Below are 25208 nucleotides of genomic sequence, written 5' to 3' on the forward strand. Positions count from 1 at the left end.
AGAACTGAATGAGTAGATGGATTATTTCATCCCAGCAGTATTCTTCCAGGTCAGGGGTGAGACACCTTTGTGCGTATGGTGCTATTTCTTGTTCTGATCCAACAGCCAAATAGCCTGCCAATCTCTTAATCCTGCAATAAAAAGAAATTTGGGCCTACAGCTCTGTAATAACAATATCAGGAAACAAAATAAATGTAATTTCTATTAGAACTGATGGAGCTCTTCTCTTTCAAAATTAACTGAGCAGTAATTCAAATATGTGCAAAGTTGTCAGTCAGAACTTTAAATTCTGACATGTATTTTAAAAATAGTCTGTGTAATATACTAAGACAGTAATCCATTTTAACCATACTGTTAACAATGAACACGCCAGGTACACAGGCAGAACGTACATCTTCTTGCCATGAGACAACTGTCAGAATATTGCTGCACACTGGATTCAGAAGAGACAAGGAATGAAGGGACCCGTGAGTCGGTGCAAAAGAAACTCTCACATGAGTTAGAAAAGCAAAAGAAAGATTTCAGAAGCAGGCTACGACTTTAAACCACCATCAACTCTTTTTATGATTCGCTTCAGCTTGGATTATAGAAAAGCACAGGCAAGTAATCCAATTCACAGCATTCACAAAAACACCCATAAAGATTAGCAACTACGTAGTCCATCCAACCTGTCAAGGTGCATAATCACCTGTACCCAGACAGTACATTAAGAGTGTATTTACCACACCATATGTCAACTTATGTTTTCTTTAGGTATGCATAGTCATACTCAAAGAAAGCCTATAATAATCTACAAAATAATCTTTCAAAATGATATACTAACAATAACCTTTTTCTCGGTCTTTCTCAGGCTCGTCTCCCTAGGCTCAGAACCTTTAAGAAGCACACCCAAATGCATCCAGGTAATCATTCAAATGTTAATCTACATAGAATCTGCACACTCCCTAGTGCAAAACAGTCCTATGAAAATATCTGTACTTCTGGAAGAGATAACAGTGTGTCAATGCATCATATTTAATCATGAGTAAGTGTTTGTTTAAAGGAAATTATATAATACTCTTGTCGTGGGCATTGTTGGTTCTCTTGTCAAAGAAAAGGGATGTCGGAAACTTAGAACTCTCTCAGTTTTAGTTGAAGTCCTTTAGATGTCCTTCCTGTGAATGTCCATAATTTCAGAAATTATAAATCCTTTTCAGCTTGACCATAACTCTGAGTTTCTTAGGTTATATTTTTTCAATCAGGTTTTGCCAGCTGTAGAGCTCCTGAAAGGACTTCTTACCTTAATATTAACTAAAGGGAAATGAGAAGATAGAAGAGTTATGGTTGTTATATTTTGTTGCCAAAGTCTTGAAAGTCATCTGTTGCTATAAGGAAAAAAACTGTTTATTCACCCAAATTAGACAGCCTATGTTGTTTAGTGAAAATCTTTGATAATGGTATCTCAATGTTGTAATACTTTCTTGTCTGTCTTTCACCTTGACAGTAATGCAATTAAGCTGTCAGAGTCCTTTTAAGGGCAGCCGAGTTGACGATGAGATCCCCATGGGGGCTGGAGGTGAGAAACATACTTTGCTGTAAACAGTTCTCATTTTTAAAGTGCTCTAAGCTGGTTTTAATTGTATTTATCTCTATCACGTTCTCTAATCTCTTTCTTTTTCATGTGTGTTTTCCATCTATCACAAACTGCAACACATTTACAGGTATATGGTGGTTCTGAAATAATGAATTAATTTAACTATGCAGTTCATTACTGCCTTTTGATTGTTCCAGTGACTGGTATAGACACACCCTTCCTGAGTGCTGGTGCAGGAGATGGCATAGGTGTAAACATTTGAAAGTCAAAAGATGCGTGCATTGGTGTCCTGGTTTCAGCTGGGAAAGAGTTAATTTTCTTTCTGGTGATTGCTGTGAAGGGAATGTCAATAATACCTATTGTTTTTAATTGTTGCTAAGTGATGTTTACACTATTCAAGGTCTTTTCTCAGATTCCCATAGAAGCATAGACAGAATGATGGAACGGCCGATGAAATATTCCCTACCGTAGGCTTCATGCTCAGTATATAAATGAGGGCAGGAATCTGATCACTGCTCGGGAAGGTCCCAATTCACCAGTTGGTGAGGGTGACCCGTGTCATTATTATTATTGTTATTTTTCTATTTCTGTTATTGTTTCTCTTAAACTGTCTTTATCTGACCTCACGAGGGGGGTTTTTTCCTCCCTTTCCTCTCCTTTTTTTCCCCTCTTCTCCCCACCCTTCCTGGGGGAAAGAAGGGGTGGGGGTGATTGTGTGAGAGAGTCTGCATGGTTCTAGTTGCCGGCTGGGGTTACACCACGACAATTGGTTTAACAGAGACATAATTAGTAGGGGCAATGAAATGCTAGTTTTGGTTAGGAGTTTGAAAGCCAAGTAAAAGCCTGCTGAGGCAAGCTGAATATTTCTACCACTCATACTGCATCACAGCACTTGTGCATGGTGAGAGGTGACGAGGGAGGATTAGCATGACCTTTGCGTAACGAACAGGACTGTAAGCTTTTAGGGACTGGGTGGTAAACAAAACAAACAGCTGGAAAAAGAACAGAAATCACATAACTTTTGCTAAAGCTTGTTTTGCTTAGCTTTGATTTTTAGATCTGTAAGTTATTTTCCCATCACTGATGTTTGATATCAATTCCCAAAGCTGGGAACCAAATTTATCCTGTGAACCTCATTCAAATTGCTCAGACTGAACTTGTCTCATTTTAGCTACTAAAAAAGTAAAAGCAAAAAACTCAATGCACATGGGCATCCCAGTATATGAAAATACAGTAGAAAGTTATACCACTGGATATGAAATCTGAGACAAAATTTTAATACTCCAGCTACCTAAAGATCTAGAGAACTTGATTGCTAATTCTACCTGTGTCATTTGACTAGTTACATTACCTTGATGTGCCTCATAGCCTCTGTGCATTGTAACTACTAAAACCTGAATGAGAAAATCAAAATGGTATCCTCTGTCTTCTCCGTAAAACATTCATGCTTCCATGCTTACCCCTCCTCTTTTCTCATAGACAGCATAGTGTCAGAGCCATTACATTGGAACATGTATCCGACAGAAATCTTGTATTCTTCCAAGGGAAATTGTTTCAAGGGTATTTAATAACAATATCCTCCATGCCTCCAATTCTGTGCAGTCTTCCTTCTTCCTGAGCCAAAAAGGAATTTGTGTTTCCTATGTCTATACTCCATATTTAACCCAGACATTGATGACACTCAAAGGAAGCATTTGCACTTTCTCAGAATTGCGCTATTTGGGCAGAGGCGGCCAGTATTGCCAAAGTTATTGCAGAATGTGGTTGGAAAATTTTCTGGTGAAGACACATTTTATTGCAGTGTCTTTCAAGGAAGTGGCAGTTTATTTGAAATTTTCAAAACTAACTACAGAAACAATTTGAAGAGCTTTTTCATTTTGACTTAATAGTTCCATCTTTCATATATTTTGTATTGCAAAATGCAACGTAACAAGCTGTTTCAGGAGCACTGGAACTAAAGAGAAAGATTTTTCAGAGCATTTATGCTTCATAGGAATCTGTAACTAAGAAAACCATTGTGAAGATATCTCTCATTAACCAATATGTGATCCTAACGTGAAAGAAAAATTAACAGGTTATATTGGATTCTCTGTTTTTTAAGAAAATAATGAAAAATTAATACAGGGAGCAAAATTAAAATTAAAAAAATAATAGCATAAATGAAGCTCTTTCCAAGATTTGGTCATTCCTAAATTTGTCTTTAATGTTGACTCTTGCAGCGTAACATACAATGAGTTCAAACTTCATACTTTCCTTTAAAAATGTCATTTGACAGGCTATTTCACAAAATTTGTGGGATTTAATATCACTGATCCATTTCAAAATATGGCTTAAAGTCACCAATAAATTCAAAAATATTTTACAGGCTGATGATTAACATGTTTCTTTAGGAAACCAGCCTAAAAAGCAAAGTGATACCATCAAAATCACCACAGAAAAATCAGTATGTCCAGTGATGCTGCAACATTAGGACAGCTAATGAGGTCCAAATTAAATGTCCTTCTTTAAAAAAAAATAAATCCAATATTTAATTTTTAATTTGGTTTCAAATAAATTCAGAATTTTAACTGCAATTTATAATTTACCTCAGGATAAAAATTCAAAGTTTGGAGCAGGGAGACTATTCAGGTACCTCAGTATTCTTTGTGAGGAATCTAGTTGTTGAACCCGATCACGCATTTTGCTTACTCCATCATTTCGTGTCTTAATGATGTTGAGAATACACCTCTAAAACAAAAACCTGTACCTTAAACAACAATTCAAGCTGCCTTTCTCCTCCAGCAGCATCTCTGTATTATTTACAGAATAATAAAGATACATTATTTAGTAAAATAAATATATGCTTGCTTATCCAAAGACCTCAGACTAATTCATAGATGAATGTGTGTCCACAAATAGGAAGAAAGCAGAGGATGAGAGAACTATTTATCCAAACTTTAGACAGCAAAGAACAATGGAATTCAAATTCGGATTTTGTAATTCCTCATCTCTTGCTTTAGCTACTAGACTAGAGAATCACTGGGGAAGAGGTCATAGTCCGTAGAGAAACTGTATGTTTCTTTTACCACCTTTGGAATGAATGTCATGCTTCTGCATCATAGTGTCCAAGTAAGCATTCATTTCATTTTAAATTAATGTTTTTCAGTCAAATAAAAAGAATGCCCACAGAATGAGCAGTCAGCAGATAGCATTTGTTTCTGTAAGCGGAGCTGCCATTAAATGATTTTTATCCCAAAAGGATGGTACGTGCACCTATTACAGTGCTTTTGTTTTAATGTATTAAGGATGGATTTCAAGCCAATGCTTCTGAAGAACTGCAGAGGACCCTGGGCAGTAAGTTGCTTAGTGAGGAAGTCACAGATAAAATTCAATACAAGGTAAGCAAGGAGGATGCATCCAGGAGAAAAACTATCCCGACATTATTATGCAATGATGGTCTTTCAACTGACAGTCATGTAGGAGTAAGGTTTTCATATTATAATAAATATCTCCGTGAAAACATCATCTCAGTGCTCAGTAGTGGTTAGAACGCAAACGTATTGTTAGAAATGATTGAAAAGTAATAAAGACTAGAACAGGCAATGTTATTATGCCGCTGCATAAACTGGAGTCTGCTTCTTCACAAAAAGCATACACTGTAGATGGAAAAGGTACAGGGAAAGGCTACAGGAATGATCAAATGTGTGGAATAGCTTTTGTAAAGGGAGCAACTGAGTAGATTAGTATTTTTCTGTTTGAAAAAAAAAAAGACAACTGAAGGCTGAATAGAGAGAGGTCTATAATGTTGTGAGTGGAAAGCAGACAGTGAATAGAGATTGATTGTTCGATGCCTCTTCCAATACAAAGGGGGAAGGGAGTGAGAGAGGGGAGGAAATCAAATAAAATTGCAGGGCTAGGATCAGAGCAAACTTCTTTGCACAATGTAGAACGGTGAGATATTTCTTCATATAACATGTATTTAACTTGTGTAGTACTTAATTATGAATTACTTTCCAAAGAACTCAGTAGATGCTAAAAGACTACATGGGTTGAGAGAAATGTTGGACAAAAGCACTAAAGAAATTCCATGAGCTACATTAAAAACACACATCTCTGTTTCAGGATATGTCTGAGTCAGAAATCACTCAAAGCTAGAAGGATATTCAGAGAACATACCGCTATACGTTTGCACAGGCCCCTAATCTACCCTGTACTCCTGCACGGGTTGATGGCCACCATCACAGCCACAAGATGCTATGCTAGACTGACCTTGGTCTGACTCTCCTTGTTTCTAGATAGAAATTCCTCTAAGAGCCACAGGCATTACTCAGCTAGAAGCTATTTGGTTCTTTTTTTCTCAACACTTCAGACTTAGAATCGTAGAATGTGTTGGGTTGGAAGGGACCTTTAAAGGTCATCTAGTCCAACCCCCCTGCTGTAAGCAGGGACATCTTAAACTAGATCAGGTTGCTCAGAGCCTCATCAAGCCTGGCCTTGAATGTCTCCAGGGATGGGGCCTCCACCACCTCTCCGGGCAACGTGTTCCAGTGTCTCACCACCCTCATTGTAAAGAGCTTCTTCCTAATGTCTCATCTAAACCTACCCTGCTCTAGTTTAAAACCATTGCCCCTCATCCTATTGCTACATGCCCTTGCAAACAGCCCCTCCCCTGCTTTCTTGTAGGCCTCCTTCAGGTACTGGAAGGCCGTTATAAGGTCTCCCTGGAGCCTTCTCTTCTCCAGGCTGAACAACCCCTACTCTCTCAGCCTGTCCTCATAGGAGAGGTGCTCCAGCCCTCAGATCATCTTTGTGGCCCTCCTCTGGACCCACTTCAACAGATCCGTGTCCTTCTTGTGCTGATGGTTTCAGAGCTGGGCACAGTACTCCAGGTGGGGTTTCACAAGAGCAGAGCAGAGGGAGAGAATCACCTCTCTGGATCTGCTGGACACGCTTCTTTTGATGCAGCCCAGGGTGAGATTGGCCTTCTGGGCTGCAAGCGCACATTGTTGGCTCATGTCCAGCTTTTCATCCACCAGTATCCACAAGTCCTTTTCCACAGGGCTGCTTGCTATGACATCATCCCCCAGCCTGTATTGATAATGAGGATTGTTCCGACCCAAGTGCAGGACCTTGCACTTGGCCTGATTGAACTTCATGAGGTTTGCATGGGCCCACCTCTCTAGCTCATCCAGGCCCCTCTGGATGACATCCCATCCCTCTGGCCTGTCAACCGCACCACTCAGCTTGGTGTCATCAGCAAACTTGCTGAGGGTGCACTTGATCCCACTGTCTAAATCATTGATGAGGTGTTGAACAGCACCGGTGCCAGGACGGATCCCTGAGGGACACCACTTGTCACCCCTCTCCATCTGGACATTGAGCCATTGACCACCACCCTCTGGATGCGACCATCCAGCCAGTTCCTTATCCACCGAACAGTCCATCCATCAAATCCGTATTTCTCCAGCTTAGTGAGAAGGACGTTGTGGGGGACCGTGTCAAAGGCCTTACAGAATTCCCGGTAGATGATATCCATAGCTCTTCCCTTGTCCACTGATGCAGTCACTCCATTGTAGAAAGCCACCAAAGGGTTGGTCAGACAGGACTTGCCCTTAGTAAAGCCATGCTGGCTGTCTGAAATCACCTCCCTGTCCTCCATGTGCCTTAGCACAGCTTCTAGGAGGATCTGTCCCATGATCTTCCCAGGCACAGAGGTGAGGCTGACAGGGTGGTAGTTCCCAGGGTCCTCCTTTCTACCCTTTTTAAAAATGGGTGCGATGTTCCCTTCTTCCAGTCACCAGGGACTTCACCTGACTGCCACGACTTTTCAAATATCATGGAGAGTGGCTTGGCAACGACATCAGCCAGTTCCCGCAGGACTCTGGGGTGCATCTCATCAGATCCCATGGGCTTCTGTTTGTTCAGGTTCCTCAGGTGGTTCTGACAATTTCTGACAATTGTCTCTCAGAATTGGTCTTTAAGAATAAATTAGATGATAGAAAAATATTCAGTAGAACAGTCTTCTCTATCATTGCTTGTGTATGTGTGAGAGAGGGAGAAACGGAGAGAAAAAGAAAGAGAGGGAGACTAGTTGCTGGTGCTTTCAGTAGAGTAAAAGGCTCTGTGATCCCCTTCACCAGGAAAAAACGTAAGTCAGATCATCAACTCAGTAAATTGGAATAGTTGCGTTGCTATCAATGGTACTCCACTATTTAGCCTAGCAGAGGATTTAACCTGAGTTTCTTAAGCCTCAGAATGGCTCTTAGATTTGCAAAAGGATGTTGCTGACACACAGGACACTGCAAAATTTTTCAATTTGTCCAGCTGGTTATACTTTTCACTGTAAGTCAGATCTCGGATCCATCTACTCTCTTTCCCATTAATTCTGCTCTAAACCTGACCTTGTTTGTCCCTTGACCCTATTTTGCCACAGTTCATAGTAATTCTTTTACTTGTGCAGCTCCATCTATCTTACAATCTGTGCCTCCTTTCTTATTTCAGTCCTATGCACTATAAAACTATCCACTAAATTTTCATGTGCTGCATAGTGTGCCAGGTTACTTCGTGAAGGACACTCCATAAAATGCTATTCTTACAACTGTATCAAATATACTACATAGTTTATATAAAATTAATTTTGTGCTTCAACATGTGAACATCAATTCCTACAAACAAGTTAATTTTAATTAACATTTTAGCCCTAGAAGAAAAATAAAATAAAAAATAAAATAACATATAAAATAAAATAAAATAAAATAAAATAAAATAAAATAAAATAAAATAAAATAAAATAAAATAAAATAAAATAAAATAAAATGTGTTATCAGACTTGGTGCTGTACCGAAGAAGTCCTGGGAATAATCAACAAGAGGACATTGCATTAATGGCTTTGCAAATAAGCAGTTCACAACAGAAGGCAGTAAAGCTGTCTTCAGGTGTTGTGTCAGTTTACATTGTAAGTTCTCTTGTACTTGCAATTTTCTTTACGTAAGTCAATGTGTTTTCTACATCTATTTATCACATTTTATTTTGGGGGAAGGTGGTAATTGGAAAGTTTGGCTGGTTTGAAATATTTCCTTTGCATCTTTCCTAATGTACAAAATACAACTACAGGCAAACAAACTAAGATCTTCCACCTGCTACATTCAATTTGGTAAGGTGATTAAAGGAGTAAACCAAATTACTATAAAATCCACCTTAATAATCCTTGTTCTAATTGCACCTTTTATAAGGACAGTTAGTATTTTTAAGAAGTTATTTTGTACTAAATATGTGCGTATGTTTAACATGTGGCCAAAGAATATTTGAGTTACGATCCTAATGGGATTAACAAATTTAGGTCCAATTGATGTTTACATCTTCAATGGATAGTGTTAGGTTCAGTGGTTCAGCTTTTAGATAAGAAGCTGGATTAACTGTTCTGATAGGCAACAACAGCGCAGCATGGCTAGAGCAGGAATGAGGAACTGGGGTGGGAGGCAGAGAGCTGGGAGAGCAAACGGCAGCGCGTGTGCCTACAGCTAAAGCAAATGCAATCCCAGGGGTAAGAGACCCCTCTAGTTCAGGGGCTGTCGCAGTTACCAGGCCAGTTGCATTACTGTCTTTTCACAAGGTCCAGCATCACTGTTTCAGGTCTCAAGACCCCCTCCTTCTGGTGGGAAAATTTAGTTATTCGCTTACTTGCAAATTCATTCCCTGCAAAATGCAACCCTGCAACATGCCTAAACTGTATACCACAGGGAAGCATACACAGACCCAGGAGAACAGCAACTGAAGTAGTTCAGATAACAGAAATAGCGTAACTGCTTCAGCAGTGAGAAATGCATGAGCTAATTAACCCTATTGCTTCTCAGTAGGATAAATTAGCCTTTGCAGAGCTCCTGCAGCTAGACTGCACCTCATGCCAGGATAGCTAGTGGATGTAAAGCCTGGTTCAGCAGGTCCAACAGAGGGTAGGCCCTGTAAGAGATTAATTGTGATTTCATGTGATATAAAGCAGCTCCTCTGAAACACAAAAAAGATTAATTTCTTAAAAATACAAAGTCTATTTCAAAAGCACAGAAATGGGTACAGCGTATTATTCTTGTAAGTGGTCACCAGCCCACCTAAACACAATGCTGAAGCATCCCATTCTGCTTCTAGTCTCTGCCCATTCTGGGGGCTGGATGAAGCATCCTACCTAATCCTTGTTATCTTAGAAGGTCAGTATTTGCTTTTCTATGTTGCTCTTTTCCTTTTTCATGTTGTGTAATTATGTTTTATAAGCTATATTTCATTCAAAATGCACACTACATCACACTGGATGTGTTGCATGTGCACTGTGGACTGCACTGTCAGCTGTTTGCTAAAATTTCCAGGTATCTTTCAGGCACTCAACGTCCTGGACAAATGAGCAGATTTCCCTTCCTCCAAAATTTCTTGTTGGAAGAAGTGATCATTTTTAGATAAATCCAAGCATGTGGTAGCCGGTATCTGACCATCTGACATTATTATCCTTTTCATACTTACTGGGAACACTTCCATTAGCAAAAACAACACTGGTCTCAGAGAAAATGTAATGAGCCAGGTTGTTACTAGCTGGTAATAAAGAGCAGTAAACCAGTGAAGAAAATTAAGCTGTTCTCATTGACAGTAGCTCACCATGTAGACCTTGCATTTCAGAATCATTCTAAAGAATATTAAAGGTGCAAATATAAACTTAGACTTCCTTTGCTGCCTGCCATTATGAGTCTTCTCTACATCACGTTATTGAGTACTTTGTCTGAGCTTAGCACATTGTAAAACAATTTCTACATATTGCCAGCAATGTGGCCGTTGAGGTAATATACATGTAGCTCTGCTAATGATCTCTTCTGTGTTTACCATATGTTATCATTCCCCCTGAAATTAAGTAGCAGTTTTACAAGAATTTCTGCAAATTGTCAGTCTTTAGTAACTACTAAAAGCAAGGTATTCTTGATACAAGGGACGATGGAATTAAATGTACATCTCAGAAAAAGTGGTATTTTATAAGCATCTGTTGATTTTTGTAATAGCTTAACTAGGAATAATGGCAGATCTCAGTTACTGGTAAACACAATCATGTTGCTGCAATGTGTTTTTGTTTACCATTCACTATGTTATCCTAGTTCTATAAAGGAAAAAAAAATATACACAAGTGTAGGGATTTTAGATTTTCCAGTGCTAACCTGGCAGAGACTTGATACTGCACCAGGTCTCCTTGAGGGAGGAGGGGACGGAAGGGCAGGAAAACCTCCCAAAGTTTACACCACTTGGGCTGGATGGCAAATTCAGCTTGAGGCGTGTGTTGTGACTTTAGTGGCTCCTGTGTGAAGCATCAGTTCTATACCAGAGTTGAATTACAAGATAAAATGGGATTATTTTTTTTTAGTCAACTGATGAAAATACCTGGGGCCAGGTAATATTTTAAAGCCAGCTTTGCCAGCAGTAAGAAGCTTCATACTCACTCAAACATTCCATGCCCCAGAGATTTGACTCACACCTGTTTTGTTTCATGTAGGTTGTCAAGAAAAAAGAGAAAAAATAAATAAAATAATATACTTGAGAGTTTAACCCCTGGGTCAGATTATAGGAGAGAAGCAGAAAAAAAATCTACTTCAACAGGTTTAAGCAGTACAATAAATCTGTTCTGACAGATATTTGACAGCCATGTTTTTACTGACCTCTTTCTGTTTGAGGAGATGGGAAGAAAAGAGTGCTTATTGAAGGTCATTTTGGAACAAATAAGCAATAAAAGCCATCTGAAAATTGATATGATTTTGTTGCACCAGCTAAGGGCCTGTCTGTGTGAGTTTAATAGGATATGAATTTAGCTCACTGTGTTTACTTTTCAAGTCTGGCAGACTACTCACCTACGTTTACTACAAATCAAGACACTTTAAAATACATATTATATTTTAAAGAAATTCTTTCTCTACTAACGAATATGAATATTAAAATACCCCTGGAAATACAGTGCCTGGAAGCAATTCTATGGTGCCTTCTCTATGTCAGGCAATTACCAACAGGAGCACATTTTCAGACTAAGTAATTCTAATTGAATATAGTTCATGAACATTTCAACACGCTAGAAACAAACACAGCATTCAGAGAAGAGGAGGCTCTCCTCCTGTGAAGTTGTACATCCCATTAAGCAAAGATAAATAGAATCTCTCTGTCAGGACTGGTGGTGCATGTCAGTTGAAGACTATGAAGCTGTAACGATTTACATCAGTTGATATACATCCAGATCCTGATCCAGATCCTTAACAGTTTATTGTTCTTTTAGTTTTTTCCAGCTGCATAATTTTAGGTGGAAAAAAGTCTTGCTACTGAATCAGAAATATTGAATCATGACAGGAGAGAGAAAATTTTAAAGTCATGGTGAATTATTTCCTTTAGTACTTTAGGTAACACCATAGTGCTACAGTGTCAGCTATAAGGATGGTGGATTAAACAGCCAGGAAGAAATATCCTTGTAACAATTATTTGTATTTGTAGATGCAAGGAGAACGTAAGGGAAGAAGCCAAGAATAATCCTGCTGGGCCAAGACAAAGGTCCAATTAACAGCAAACACCATCTCCTTACAGTTACAAGAAAAATATACAGAAGACAAAAAAATGGCAGAAGTATATTTGATACATAAGTACTTTCCAACCTCCAACAATTTTGAGTGCAAGGACTTCCTGATTTGACAATTGTAGAAGAGCTGGGCTGCCCAGCTCTTCTACAAACTTTACCAGTTTCCCACTCTATCTGTACAAAGAAGAAAAGATGGCAAATATTTTAGGAATCCATAGCCATTCAGCCTTACAGAACAACACAGATTAAAAAAAATAGGAGACTCCTAACAGTGCTGGAACATTGATTTTATCTCTGTAACAGCAGGAAATAAGAAAAACTTATCTAAGTTGAAGTGACACTAAAGTTTCACAAAAGTCCAAGAAAATTAGATGCCCAGATCACTCCAGATTTCCGAGAGATTTAGGATATTTACCTCCATTGAATATTTTTAAAAGGTATTTCAGACACTTCTATTTCTTCAAGACAAAAATATACACATCAGACTCTGCTGATGATTTCTGAATTATTTTGCAGCCGTAATGGAATTTTCTGTAGACATATCAAAAGCTAAATTAACATAGAACGTGGACAACCTATTTTTCTCAGTAGTGGTCCTTCCTACTTCAGTTTGGAGCTCATTAGTGGGACAGTGTAGCTAAGTTTCCGCTACAGTGACCATTCCTGAATTATTCAGCAAAAATTCAGTTTATGATGTTATCAAACCATCACTTATCATATGCAGAAACTCATTTTTTTCTCCTTTTAGAAATAACTTTCAGGTTTGCAGGAGACCACAGAATCTACAGCACAGAACCCAGAACAATACAGGAGGAAGCATTCTCACAAGGTAAGATTCTTTTGTAAGTATTGTTCTTTAACTGTGATGCAAACAAAGGCTTTTTTTACCCTAATATCTGTAGATTAAAGTCACTCTAAAGTCTATACAGACTTTTTCTAGACTACAGTCTTCTCTCTCAAGGAATATTTTAATAGTCGTTGTTCAAAAAAGGCATATATAGATGTATGTGTAATAAGAACTAGTTTTGTCTCCTAATCAAATATAAACTAATATTACCATTTCTTTTCATCTTAACACTGTGCTTCTAATATTTATACCTGAAATCCTGTTAAAGCCTGTCACTTTGGGGTAAGGAAAACTGAAATCGAGATTTAAGAATAGCAAATTATATGGTAATCTGTATTGTTTGTTTCGAGGAGCAAGAAGAATTAAGTTGTATAGAGTTAGAAAACTGATATCTAAAACAACTTCTTCAGTCCTGGATAAAGAGAAGATATTAATCCATATTTGAAAAAATCTGTATTTTGAATTGTTTTGTCACCATCACAATGATATATAGGACATCCATCAGCCATTTAACAAAAGAAATAGTTCTTGATTTTCCAAAATTATGTTTTCAAACTTGCTACATATGTTTCTTCAAAGACTCATTAGGGGATTTGTGATGGATACAATTTCATTTTGCTATACTCTAAGGGCTGAAAATTTGATACAAGTGCTCCATATGCCATGTTTCAAAGAAAGATGGAACACCTCAGGGGGCTATTCTGTATCAGACCACAGTTTATTGTATAATTGTAGCTTGTCAACTTTTTGTCATCATTTGCAATACTTAATTTTAAGCTAGCACATTTCATTATAAATAGCTTACTGTAACCTTGATAAGTCTATTCACTTTCTGTTGATGGCTTTTGAGCAGCTTATAGCATAACTAAAAGCAGAGTACATGATAAATATTTTATAAAGGCATCTATTGTCACCTATTTATCATTCATAACGTGCTGTAAATGCACCATAAAATATGTATGAACATTTTACAGATGTTGTGCTTCTACTAACGTATACTTATATACATTATTAATCCTTTGTAAACCATACAGCATTGTATCTGTATAAAAAATATATTTTAAAAGTTGGTGTGTGTTTAAATTGTTGCATCACAAAGCAATGCATACCACATTTTGTTGGATAACTAAGTCACAGCATAAGGGAACGGTAAGTTTATGCAATGAGACTTACTGGAAAGAGTGACTATGTAGTGTAATATCCTGGCTAATATACTCTGTGGGGCTGTGAAACTACAGTAAGCCTATGAGAAAGACTATCTAAATCAAATGATCAGCTGCATATGATTTTTGCTCCTCTCCTCCTGTTAAAGAAACGTACTTTTTGTAAGGCTTGATTTAGTTCCGTTTTAAAGCTTTGTTTTAAATCAACCATACAGCTAAATTTGGAATGCCCATAACTAGGGAAAAAAGCAATTACTGAGTGATCTACAGAAATTTGGGAAAAAAAAGCAGACAGCACCGAAAGATTCAATATTATTAAGAATAAAAGAGGGTAAAAAGCACATATATAGAAAGAGTGGAGAAAGTAATAACACAAAGTATATTTTTACTATATCATCTTGCCTTTTTTGTACAAATAATGAGATAATTTTCACATATAATATATGCAATTAGGACAAAGATATGAAAAAGATAATCCTTGAGAAGATTCTTGTCAAAAACTTTTGACTACCATTCACCTCTCCACTCAAAGTCATGGGATCTAAAGTTGTATGAATAATTGATGCTTCAGTTCAGAGTTCTTACTTTCTCTATTTTTCTTGACCAATGAATAATTCATTATTTTTGCAAAGTCGAACACTTTAAATAGGAAGATTAAGAGAAAGCCATCTTCAAATACTCCATATCAGTTGACTTGGAAAAGGAATATACCTAAGTTCTTGTCCCTCTTCTGAATTTGGCTAACAGCAGAGCTGAATCCATATTTCTCAGATGCTGAGAAGCTGTGTGAGTAGAAGGAACGTCAGTATCTCTACTGTAGTTCTAGGAATTGTACCTAAGCCTCCTGGACAACCAGCTCTTGAGAAAAACCAAAACATTTCATGTAATACTGTTTCAATATTTTCTAGATGTATTACTTTCCTGTGCCTAAATTTTTTCCTTGAAGTTGGCTCAAGATGGCAATCAGTTTGTACTGCACTGAAATTCAGTTTTTTAATAAATAAATTAATTTTAATTTATAAAATAATTAATTTTAATAAATAAATTATTCCCAGAAAGATTTTTGCCAGTTTGGTTCTGATCATATATTCATCATGAACTGATCTATAGATGCTGTAATCTTTACCAGTACTTCATCTAGTAGTGATTTTATGTATGTGTTAGTATATCACCTGTCTTTGCTTTCTAATATTTCTTATGAGACATTATTATATTTTTGTCCAGGTGACTAAATGTTGCAGTCCTTAGACTTCTAGTATTCATTATTATTTGAAACCTCAATAAATCCATGAGACGAATTAATTTCTAGGGCAGTCGGAAAGATAAAACAGAAGATATTCTTCGGTCTTTTCTGCTCGGCCCAGCCCTCAGGAGTCCCAGGCATTGAATAAAGTAACAGGGAAAGAAGACTTCCCTTGCGTTGAGGAGGAGCGAGTAAGGGACCAATTAGATTATCTAGATATTCACAAGTCCATGGGCCCTGATGGGATGCACCCGAGAGTGCTGAGGGAGCTGGCAGAAGTCATTGCTGGGCCGCTCTCCATCATCTTTGAAAAGTCCTGGAGAACAGGCGAGGTGCCTGGGGACTGGAGGAAAGCCAATGTCACTCCAGTCTTCAAGAAAGGCAAAAAGGAAGAGTCGGGGAACTACAGGCCAGTCAGCCTCACCTCCATCCCTGGAAAGATGATGGAACAGCTCGTTCTGGGTGTCATCTCAAGGCACATGGAGGAAAGGAAAGCTATCAGAAGTACTCAGCATGGATTCACCAAGGGGAAATCATGTCTGACTAACCTGATAGCCTTCTACGATGGCATGACTAGATGGATAGATGAGGGGAGGGCGGTAGATGTGGTCTACCTTGACTTAAGCAAGGCGTTTGACACGGTCTCCCACAGCATCCTCATAGGGAAGCTTAGGAAGTGTGGGTTAGATGAATGGACAGTGGGGTGGATAGAAAACTGGTTGAAAGATAGAGCTCAGAGGGTTGTGATTAGAGGCACAGAGTCTAGTTGGAGACCAGTGACGAGTGGTGTTCCCCAGGGGTCAGTACTGGGTCCAGTCCTGTTCAATATATTCATCAATGACCTGGATAGAGTGCACCCTCAGCAAGTTTGCTGATGACACCAAGCTGGGTGGGGTGGCTGACACACCGGAAGGCTGTGCCACCATACAGAGAGACCTGGACAGGTTGGAGATCTGGGCAGAGAGAAACCTTATGAAGTTCAACAAGGGCAAGTGTAGGGTGCTGCACCGGGGGAGGAACAACCCCATGCACCAGTACAGGTTGGGTGCTGACCTGCTGGAGAGCAGCTCTGTGGAAAGAGACCTGGGAGTCCTGGTGGACAACAGGATGACCATGAGTCAGCAATGTGCCCTTGTGGCCAAGAAGGCCAATGGCATCCTGGGGTGCATCAAGAAGAGTGTGGCCAGCAGGTCGAGGGAGGTCATCCTCCCCCTCTACTCTGCCTTGGTAAGGCCGCACCTGGAGTACTGTGTCCAGTTCTGGGCTCCCCGGTTCAAGAGGGACAGGGAACTGCTGGAAAGGGTGCAGCAGAGAGCTACAAAGATGATTAGGGGACTGGAACACCTCTCTTATGAGGAAAGGCTGAGGGATTTGGGTCTCTTCGGTCTGGAAAAAAGACGTCTGAGGGGTGACCTTATCAACACTTATAAATACTTAAAGGGTGGGTGTCAGGAGGATGGGGCCAGGCTCTTTTCAGTGGTGCCCGGGGACAGGACAAGAGGCAATGGGCACAAACTTGAACATAGGAAGTTCCACCTAAACATGAGGAGGAACTTCTTTACCCTGAGGGTGGCAGAGCACTGGAACAGGCTGCCCAGAGAGGTGGTGGAGTCTCCAACTCTGGAGACATTCAAAACCCACCTGGACGTGTCCCTGTGTAACCTGCTCTAGGTGACCCTGCTCTGTCAGGGGGGTTGGACTATATGATCTCCAGAGGTCCCTTCCAACCCTATGATTCTATGATATTGCCTCTTGGATGAGACATGACATTGCCTACATCCTCCTCAAGCCCTTAAAAATACTGTTTGTTTTAATTCTGAGTTTTAATTTATATTTTAATTTATTTTTAAAATACTTACTTGGATCTTCCATGCCTCCCACCTGTATCACCTTTATGTATCTCCCTTTTGGTATTAAAGGTGAGATTTCCAGATAACTAAAAATGGAGCCACTGAGCATAAATCCTAATTATTCTCCATGTGCTCTCTTTATACAAAGTGAAACAGTTTGAATAGGAGGAATTGGAAAGATCCATCCCAGAATACCTAGATGCCACAGTCTGTACATTATTTTTAATCAGCAAGTAACAGTAGCTTCAGTTGACTAATGTATATAAATTTAAAGCTGGTTTAAAATACCCATTGCATTCATTAGCTGATATGTGGCCAACCTGAATTCTATAAAATTGTCAGCACATTTCTACTTTATGGTGACAGATAGCATCCTTATTATCTTAAGCTTTTCATTCCAGTCATACTGAAGTTTAAGTGACGATGTTGTCAGAATACAACAGCTCATAATGGTTTTTATTACTACTTTAAAACTTCCTTGATCTTATCTAAATGGGTAGCAAGGGAACTTTTTTTGTTCTTTCATTCTTTTCCCCTTCTTTTTTCATATTATGGCAAAGATCTGTAAATCTTCAAAATTCTTCTAGTAAATGCATAACTAAAATGTTCCAAATATTTATAACTTAGCTCAAAGTTTCACAGTCCACAACAAGCACTTGAACACTAATGACAGGCTGCACGCTATACTACAGAAAGACGAGGAACAGAAGTTGAGAAAGAAAGGCCAATGGGCTCTGTAACACCATACTTCACTGTTCAGATGTCCAAATAATGTGCATTACAGTTTAATTGGATTTTCCGTTTGATGTGTGCCTTTAGTTATTCACCTATGGCAAATCATCACAATAGGTCAGGTCATGTCAGCCTCTGTGACATGTCACTGCAATATTGCTGTTGGTTTTAAGCTTGTGATTAATATTCATCTCCTGAATGACTCTTTATGAAGATTCCCAGCAGCCAATCTGAACGAGGGACTCCCACTGACCTTCCAAGTACTATTTTATTGTGAAAAGTTTACACACTTCACTCATACTGTGAAATTCTGATAGGAGGAAAGACGAGGAGGGGAAGTTGTGACTTTCTGAAATGCTACTGCTTGGTAATCAGGTAAAACCCTAAATAAAAATCCACTTAATGAAATCCTTTTTATTAAGTTCAACAGATTGACTATAAAGTAGAGAATTCCCTTTAAATCTACACATTCATACCTTTGCTAATGTAAATCTCTTTCATCCTTCTTTACAGCAGATTCCTGTTATATCCAAGAACTCAGTAACTTGAAAGAATGGAGAGTATATGAAGAAAACAAGAAGTATAATTTTTCGCCTCTTTCCTTGCTCTTCCTGCCTTGACAAAACTCACTGAATAGGAAAGTGACTTTAATTTTCTGTTCCACCTTCCATAACATTACATGGTGCTGTACCATTAGAGTATGTACAGCTATGTTTTCTAGTGGGAGGTGTCCCTGCCCAAGGCAGGAGGGTTGGAACTAGATAATCTTTAAGGTCCCTTCCAACCCGAACCATTCTGTGATTCTATGTTTCCATTAACAGGAAACATTTCCAAGGCGTAAAAGACTTGAACTACATTTATTTTAGGGTATCCCCAACCTCATCTAAACTACTCTAAGCATGTTATGTGAGCATGTTATTGAAGTGCTTCAGATTCTATAATACATTCATTTTCTTAGCACCCTGTGTTATAGGATTACTATTATCTCCCTTTTACACAGAGGAAATGTTATGAATTCAAGTTCATGCAGCATAAGGAAATCTGGTGCAGAAAAGATTTCTCTTCTCAAACCTGCTTTAGAAGGTTATAGCGCACTCCAGTTACAACAGACTTAGTAACTAACAACCATTTATCATAAAGATTTTATTATAAAATCTTAGTTTCAGGCTTCTAATTTCATTATGTAGTTTACGTATTACTGACTGTTATTATCTAACACTTATTAAACACATCTTCTAAACAGAACACCTGACAACCCATAAAAATCCCACCAATTTTATTCTCCTTATGCCCCCAGGAGAAAATATGAGTGATATAACTAATGCTCCACTTTCAAAAAACAAAACAAACCAAACTCCTATTCACCTAACCTAGGCTATAAATGGTTCAGAAGAGAAGGATGCATCCTTTGTTTTAAAATGGACCTAGTGGTGATAAATGTGGATCAAAAATACTTCTCTGAAATTTGCTTTCTAGGTATTACTTGGGTATCTGAGTCCTCTTCTTTCTATACAGGATCTCGTAAGAAACCTGTCTATGAGTCTATTGATTCCATCAATTAATCTAGGAGTCTTGTTTGAGGAAATCACACCAAGGCATTGACCATTTGCATTATCCACTCTCTAATACAATGTCCATCTTCTGATACACATGCTTAATCCCTAGTATAATCCTTTTTACCCCCTCTACATGCTCCACTGCAGATGGGTTGGTTTTTTTTCATTCTACTGTAACACAAATTTTTAGTAAGAGTGATGAATGTGACTGGTTTCGCGGTGCTGTTATGTCAGTTTGTACATCCCCAAATTCTCCACGTTCATTTATAAAAGACTAAGACCCTGTTACTATAGTAACTGCAGTTTTACATGCCCTGACTGTTCTGTCTTTAAAAGCTTTGCTACAACGCTGCAGCAAGATTTTTTTTCCTCTTTCTTTAATGCTATAAATCATGAGTTCCTCACCAAGCAGTCACATATAAACATTTTCAAACATTTCTCTCATAAAAAGCCCTACTCTTTGATCGTGTTTCTCCTGAAAGAGCTAAAACAGTAGGGGAGTGATTTGAATCAGTGATTTTAAATTGCTTGATTTAAAGTTATGTTAGGTCTGAGCTTTATAAAAATAATTTGGAGAAAAAAAATGCTACTGCAACTTTAAATTTTAATTTATAATGCACCAAATTATAATTTTTAACATGGCACAATTGATAACATACCTTATTTAAATTTTATAAAACTGCCATAAGCAAGACACATTGTATTAAAAAATAAGATCCAACTCCTTCACTACCTTAAACTAGAATAAAACTACGCACATGTCTGAAGATAAGAATCTCCATAAATCTTGAAGAGTACTAGGAACAAACTTCTTTTTATTAATAACTTTGAAGTCTAAAATAGGTGCCACTTCAATTCTCACTTCAAAGAAATTCCTTTGGTGTTAGCATTTTAAAAGTTGTTAACTTTGTTACATTTAAATACACGTATGTTATGCTATAGGTAGGTAGAGCAGGACTCTGCTGTGTGGCAGGAGCTCACTTGTTGTCAATATCAGATTTACAAGGTATGAGCACAAATGACATTTGCCTGGGAATTCTTCAGGAATCCACTGATTTCCTGGCCCCACTATGTGGTATCGACACGCACTGTGCCACAGCCCTACCCTTGTCTCTGATGCTGCTTCTCAGAGGCTTCTTCCGTAGCATATGATGTTAATGAATAATAAAGAATGCCTGTCTTGCGACAGCGTGTGTTTTAACATGAATGAACACAGGTGGTGCTTCACAAATACAAAAAGATAAAATTACTAAAATCAAAAGAACCACCTCAGAAAAAAACTCCAGGTTCTCAGTCAGCTGATTTTCATCTCCTTGCTGCTCCTCAACAGTTTATTTCCCTACTAATCTGTCATTCAGTTTACTGACTAGTCAATCTGTATATCTGACAGTGGATAAACATTTCAAGCTCTGGATCCCTTCCTGTTATTTTTGCCTTTTTCATCAGTTCCTAGATTCCCTATGCTGATAAGACCACCTTCCCATTTACGTTGTCAGCGTACCAGAGAAACTGTGCAGTAGCACAGTGTCTCATTGTTTGAACGTGGAAACTCAGGAAAGTGGCAACCTAAAATGAAAAATGAGCCCCCCGTTTCCATATCACTCTTCTGATTTGTGAGAAACAATTTAGCAGGACTTAAAAGTTCCTGACATTAAGGGGAGAGCTGCTGAGGAAAGAGGTTTTTCCTGTTATCAACTGCTGTACACAAATTCCTCTGATTAATGCCTGTTCTCAGGCAGGTGCTTGTATCTGACTTGTAAATACAATCCTGGTTTCATTCCAGGATGCTCTGCTCCCAGCTGTGGGGCACACATCTACTTTGTGATCTCTGCTGAAGTTACTGCCTGGTCTGCTTTAGAGAAATTCTCATTTCTTACAGATCTCAGATTGTGCTACTTGTTGAAGTATGAATTAATTTAGTCCCCACCTCACCGCATGCTGTTAGCAGGGGTTTTGTCTGTTTGCCTGTTTGCCTGGAATGGCTACTCAGATACCCAGAAGTAACAAGTTGGTAGATTCTGCTTTCTTTCTGGGAGGTGGAAGTGGAACATGTCTTCCATTAGGTGTGATTTTCATCTCATCGCAATGCAAAGGCCTCAAAAAAATGCAGTGTGGTCAGTTGGATTTACTCAGCAGGGGCTTCTTCAAGATGCGTCCTGTTAACTTTGGATGAGGCAGCCATGCCCCCAGGATGGCTCGGCTTGTCCCATTCCAAAGAGCATGGCTAGGCACAACTTCTCTCTGTATCTCTCAGGGCTTCACTTGAAAAATCCCAACTTTGTGTCAGTGCGTTTCTAGGTTGCCTCCTAAGGCATTGGTCTACTATCAGTTAAAAACTCTCTAAGTTTGAAATATTTTGTGACTGATAACTTGTATATTATTTCTTGACTCCTTTAATGTTAGTCCTTGGATCTGTATCTTTGAATATTATCTCAAGGGTTTCTCACTTGTGCATGCAGAATCCAGAAAAATAGTTGACCAGCAGTTTAAATTTCTGACCTTCTTTCATAAATGTAGCTTAGAATAATAATTATTTTTCAGGTTCTTGGCATATATCTGAAGTCCCTCAAAAAATGTCAAATAAAGGTTACCTGTTCAATATTCCAGAAGCCCTTCCTATCACCATGAACAAATCACTGACCAAGTGTGACATATTTTTGATACTGCTAGGTGCTTTTGGATCAGAGATGACTTTTGTGTTGCCTGAAAATTCTTTTCCCACCACAACGCAATTGATCCAGCTTGCAGGTATTACAGAAGGTAAAACGAGGCTGTTTATTTCCAGAAATATTCTGACTTTATTTGTGCTGGTACATAGTTTAATCATGTGTTTTAAGGATACTTTAGCACCCATGTCTTATTTTATTATGCCCTATAGAAATCCATCTCCTTTTCAAACATCCTTATACCTTGTTAAACTTTAGAAAAGCCCAATAGAGATTCTTCTTCTTCTCTTTTGTTGAGTTTATTCTGGAGTCATAATCATAGAATGGTCAGAGTTGGAAGGGACCTTGAAGGTCATCTAGTTCCAATCCCCCTGCTGTGGGCAGGGACACCTCCCACTAGACCAGGTTGCTCAAAGCCCCATCCAGCCTGGCCTTGAACACTTCCAGGGATGGGGCATCCGCAACGTCCCTGGGCAACCTGTTCCAGTGTCTCACCACTCTCACAGTAAAGAATTTCTTACCAATATCTAATCTAAACGTACACTCTTCCTATCACTACACTCCCTGACAAAGAGTCCTTCCCCATCTTTCCTGGAGGTCCCCTTTAAGTGCTGGAAGGCTGCTATCAGGTCTCCCCAGAGCCTCCTCTTCTCCAGGCTGAACAACCCCAACTCTCTCAGCCTGTCCTCATAGCAGAGGTGCTCTAGCCCTCTGACCATCTTTGTGGCCCTCTGCTGGACCCGGTCCAACAGGTCCTTCTTATGTTGGGGGCCCCAGAACTGGATGCAATATTCCAGGTGGGGTTTCATGAGAGCAGAGTAGAGGCGTAGAATCACCTCCCTCAACCTGCTGGCCATGCTTCTTTTGATGCAGCCCAGCATACGGTTGGCTTTCTGGGCTGCGAGCACACATTCCCAGCTTATGTTGAGCTCCTCATCAAGCACTGTCCCCAGGTCCTTCTCCTCAGGGCTGCTCTCAATCCATTCTCTGCCCAGCCTGTATTTGTGCTTGGCCAGAGAATAATGTGATCAAGTGCATTGTTTTGCACTATTCCATTGCACAGAAATGGTTGATTCTTGTGTCTGTGTTAACTACTGTGAATTCTCGATGCAAATGCCTTGTGGTTTTTTGGGTCTGTCTCTCTTCAGTTTCAAAAAATAAACTGATTTACTCTCAAATAGATCTAGGCCAGATGGCACTTTTTGCATGGCACTGGCTTTGCAAACACAGGGTCTAATTTTGAGTTATGCTTTAAAGCTTAACAGATGCTATGGTTGATGGGAGTTTTGCTAGCTTGCTTACTCTGCTTAGCAATGACAGTGGATAAATGTCATAAAATGATGGTGGATAAATACACAATTGCCCATAAATTCTATTCACGGCACCTTCATTGCTGTGGCAACTTTTCTTGGCTGGAAGGCTATAACACCTTATTTCTGAGCCAGCTATCCCTGTCTCCCAGTCAGGCAGCATAGCCATCTCCAAATATGCCTTCGGGATATCTGTGAAAGAGAGCACCATTTTGTGTTTCTGGTTTGGCAGGGAAATTTCTGGGGACACAAGAGGAATTAATTTGAGTAGATGAAAGCCCTGGTACTGCCCCGAGGTTTTTGCCTAATAATTTAAATAAACGAAAGATGTGAAAAAATACAAGCGCTCCTGAAGGCTGAATGCAAGTTGTGAGGGATTTTGCGCTCTAATTTTATTAATTTTACCTTCGCTTTTCACATGATTTTTTTACAGAATACAGAAAAGTTGTTTAGAGGTTAGTAGGAGTACTTTGGTATTATGTTAGCTGCTGGTTTTAATTATTTCAAAAGAGGCCTTCCATCAAAAAAAAGGGTAAGTTGCAAACGGTGGCATAGATAGCTGTTAGCAACTGCACTATTAGCCAAACATGCAGTCTGCTGTTACTGTATCTCTGTGTAGAATCAAGTAGTACATGGGTGTACATAATTTCCAGGTATCATAAGCCTCATAGAAAGCTCATATACCAGTGTTTACTGCAAATAAAACATTCACAAGTTGCAAGTGAAGACTTTTCTTTTGCCATATTTAGAAACACAAACATGGAACTTGAGTGAAGGAAGGATAAGGTGAATGAGTCATAAACACCTCCTTTCCTTTTTCCTCTTCCCTCAGAAAATCTTAAATGTTGGAGCTCATTTTAGAAATAAAATTCATATTTTTCTTCTCATAATCCTTCCCACATGTCAGTTAAGCGTGGTTGAGTACACACGGCACTATCAGCTCAGTAACCTTTTATTTCAGTGTAGGACAAAACTAACCAAAGAAAAAAAAAACACATCAGTTTGTTTGAATTAGTGATTATTTCGAAGAACTTTTCCATCCAAATTTCTACTCAGAGTGTCCAATTGAGTGTCCAATTAACTAGGGATGAGAAAACCACATAAGATAAAAGAAGAAGCTGCAGCAGTCTTCACTAATTTTTTCACAATGAGTCCGGACCAAATCTCTTAAGAAGGTCAAAAATCTAGTTCCTTTTTTTGATATCCATGCTGTATTTCTACTTTTTCTTTTCAGACATAATCATTTGCAAAAGCTAATTCTTCTAGCAAGAATCACAGAAAAAAAGTATGAATAACAGTATATGTGCAAGTTGTCCAGACAGTGCATCTGAATAACCTTACACCACTTCATGAATACAAAAACGTGAATGTCAAATTTCTACATATAAATTTCTTATCAATTTATATGTAAATATATAATTAAATACAAACAAAATGCCATTTGTTTTATGACTGGCTACACAAGGAAGTTAACGTTTATGTTTGGAAAGGCAAATAAAACCCTGGAATTAAAGGCAAAGCAGGTAGGTTTGACTTGACAATAGGAAAGTTTGAGGGGAAAAAAAAGACATTTTTGTGTTTTCTTTAATGATGAACTGTCTTGCAATTAGCCTGTGCAAAATAAAGGTGCCTGAAAATTTATCTGACCTACACACATATATGCAAAAATATATTTCCACACATATTTCCAAAAATATGCTAGTAATT

This window comes from Chroicocephalus ridibundus, chromosome 8 (assembly GCF_963924245.1).
Source record: "Chroicocephalus ridibundus chromosome 8, bChrRid1.1, whole genome shotgun sequence".
In the NCBI taxonomy this organism is placed as follows: domain Eukaryota; kingdom Metazoa; phylum Chordata; class Aves; order Charadriiformes; family Laridae; genus Chroicocephalus; species Chroicocephalus ridibundus.